A 3300-nucleotide genomic window follows, 5' to 3' on the forward strand; every position below is an offset into this window, starting at 1 on the left:
ACCCCCCCCCCCCCCCACACTCTTTCCAAAATTACTCCCTTGAGTTATTTTTTTTCTTCTAGTATATCGAACCTGCACTAACGGCCACTTTTGCAAGACAATCACCTGTAAAGTAAAGTAAAGTAAAGTAAAGTTGTTCCCGCATCCGATCCGGGCATTGGGGATTGTCTTGTTAGTGAGACAACTTCCTGTTTGTCACTCTCTTGTGAACTGCTATTTCAGGGGTGCATTGATAGTCGAAGCAGACTTTGTACTGTTGAGGCTGGAGAGGTGAGCAGAGTAAGCCTGATTCCTCGTTTTGACTTCTCTGTTGACATCCACCCCTTGGCGTTCATATGAACTTCCTAAAACAAACAAACAAACAAACAAACAAACAACATAACACCAAAATAAGTATTACTTTGTAGGTGGTTGGCGGGTGCTCTGGTGTGGTTTGCTTCTTCTTTCCTTTAAAAAATCTATCGTTTCTATCTCCCCTCCTTCTTTTTTGTGTGTTTGTCACTCTCTTGTAACACCTCTAATCTTCGGCCTTCAAATATGACCTTATTGTGTTGCAAGTGCTGTAAAACTCTTACTAAATCAAAACCAAACGACCTTAGAGCATGCATCAGAATAACATTGAGTATGTATCTAGCTTAAGAATATTATTGTTTATATTGTTGCTCTTTTAGATTATGCATGTCATTGTAAGCGTGTGTGTGTGTGCATGTGTGTGTGTGTGTGTGTGTGTGTGTGTGTGTGTGTGTGTGTGTTTGTGTTGGGGGGAATGTCGTATGTTTGAGGGGGGGGAGGAGGGAGGGGTGTTGGTGTTTGTGTGTGCGTGGTGTGGGTAGGTGGGTACGTGGGTACGTTTGTTAGTGTATTTCAGTGTTTGTGCTTGTATTTGTGTGTCTCTATGTGAGTGGTGTGTCGATGTTTGTGTGTGTGGAGGAGGGGGGAGGGGGGAGTGGGTGTGTAAGGGTGTGTGTTTAAGACTGTGTACGTATGTGTGTGAGTGAGAGAATTTTTAGGAGTGTGAGAGTGTGTGTGTGTCAGTGTCTATTATGTGAGTGATTGTGTCTGAGTGTGAATGTGTGTTTGTGTGTGAATGAATTTGTGTGTGTTTGTATGTGTGTGTGTGTGTGTGTATGTATGTATGTATGTGTGTGATCTTATGTGATCACAAGACAAACACATATCCATGATTGTTTTTTTTCCCTTCTTTTTGTCGCTTCTACAGGTATAAGTGGTGGCGAGATGAACAGCCGGTCGAAATAACTGATAAAGTCTCAGTGGACGCACAGACTGGTCTGCTGTCTATCACCAATTATAAGTAGGTGTCTGCACTGGATACTTCCCAGAAGTGGGTGGTTGACGGGTGCTCTGCTGTCTTTTGGGCCTCCTCTTATCGAACATCTTTCTCTCCTCCTTTTTTTGGTTTGTTACTCTCTTGTAACACTTCTAATCTTTGGCACTTTTATGACCTAATTGTGTTGCAAGTGGCAGTAGAACGCTTGTGAAAACAATACTCTTCACAAAAAACTGAAAATGTAAAATGATATAAAATGTGACGCATTGTGGTGAAATCAGGCGCTCGTCAAAATAATGAAATGGAAGAAAAGGGCATTTTTCCATCAGTTTTGCAATTTTTATCAAAATTTGTTTTTTTGGGTAAACATCTTTTATGTTGATATGAAAGTACATTTCCATGTGAATTTTACTGAAAAACCTTGTTTAAAGCCTCACAGTATGTAATTTTCAGTTTTCAAAGACTCATAGGTTTTTGAAGTTACCAAACTTTGGCGGCCATTTTCTCATTAATTTAACAACTGAAAACAGGCTACCTCACCCTCTTCAATCGCATATATCTTGACGTCTATTCAAGCTAGATGGATATTTTTTTCATTTGAAAGCAAGACAGATGAATAAGCTTTCAGATGATTCCGATAACTCCACATGCCCAAAAATTGACGAGCGCCTGATTCCACCTCGTTTTGACACAAATGGTGTAGTGGGTAATAATAAATTGGAAAACGCAAATAGCCTTCTTTCAACTGGGGATATTCATTTTTAAAGTTCCTAGTAATCTTTCTATCCAACTCATCCTCTTGTCCTTCTACTCCTCGTTTCTTCTTTTTCTTCTTTTCTTCCTCCTCCACCCTCCCTCCCGTCTTTCTCATCCCCTTTCTTCTGCTTCTCTGCTACTGCTGCTGCTGCTGCTGCTGCTCCTCCTCCTCCTCCTCTCCTCCTCCTCCTCCTTCTTCTTCTTCTTCTTCTCCTTCTATTATTATTATTATTATTATTATTATTATTATTATTAGTGTTAGTGTTACTACTATAGTTATGAAGGATAAATTGGGCAGTATTCCATGTAACTTTACTTTTCCGAACCAGCGGCCATTAATTTGGTTCTAACCCTTCGGTCTGTCGATATGGCAAAGAATTTACAGGTTTTAATCAGCTGTGCTTTGTCGCTGTAATTCCATGTTACAAAATTCAACCTTTTTTGCTGCTTCCAAATCTCTTGTTTTGAGGAATTCAGTTTTCCAGTAATGTGACCCTGATATCTCAGAAGTGTGTATTGTGAAAAACAGAGATGTTTTTGTAATTTGAGTAGCAGTTCATGTTACATTTATTTTGTAAATCTGGTCTCGGAAAAGTGCCTGAATAAATCATAATTCAACGTCTCAACCGAATTGGAGTAAAGCAGTCTGCTGTCTGCCCACTGTGTGACTACCCCTCAGAGACAGTGGAACATCATCTGTTCTTCTGTAGAAAACTAAATGATTTAAGGGGATGTTTTCTTCCCAAGCTACCCCACTCATCTAACTGCTTCTATCCCGCAAGACAACAATTAGAACAGACATGGTGCTATTATAGAATGGCATCATGCAGAAGAGTTAACGCTCATATGCTACTGGATCGCTAGCAACAACAACAACAACAACAACAACAGCAACAACAACAACAACAACAACAACAACAACAACAACAACAAATCTTAATTCTTTTTTTCTTTCCTTGCTTCTGCCTGTCTTTCCTGCGTGGGCTATTGGCAGGTGCTCTGGTGTGGTTTGTTCCTTCTTTCTTATCAAACATCCACTGTCCTTTGCTCTCTTCCTTTGTTTCTTTGAACATTACTCTCTAATAACATCTCTAATCTTCAGCTCTTATGATTTATTTGTGTTTCAGGTGCCCTAAAACATTTTACTAAAACTGAACAGAAACTGTATTTCTTGCTTTTTCCCAGCACTTGATGATAGTTATTGCTTCAATGTACTTCTCTTTACTCACTGAAATAGAAAGTGTGAGTGGTTGGGG

The 3300-nt window shown here is 39.7% G+C and overlaps 1 protein-coding gene across 1 annotated transcript in view; it reads left to right on the forward strand.

Moving 5' to 3' along the window:
- LOC101863684 (beta-mannosidase) overlaps positions 1-3300 on the forward strand; it is a gene marked incomplete at its 5' end in the record, with an annotated part of 28827 nt that overhangs the window by 10860 nt on the left and 14667 nt on the right.

The sequence above is a fragment of the Aplysia californica genome, unplaced genomic scaffold (assembly GCF_000002075.1).
Source record: "Aplysia californica isolate F4 #8 unplaced genomic scaffold, AplCal3.0 scaffold00360, whole genome shotgun sequence".
NCBI classification, from domain to species: Eukaryota; Metazoa; Mollusca; class Gastropoda; order Aplysiida; family Aplysiidae; genus Aplysia; species Aplysia californica.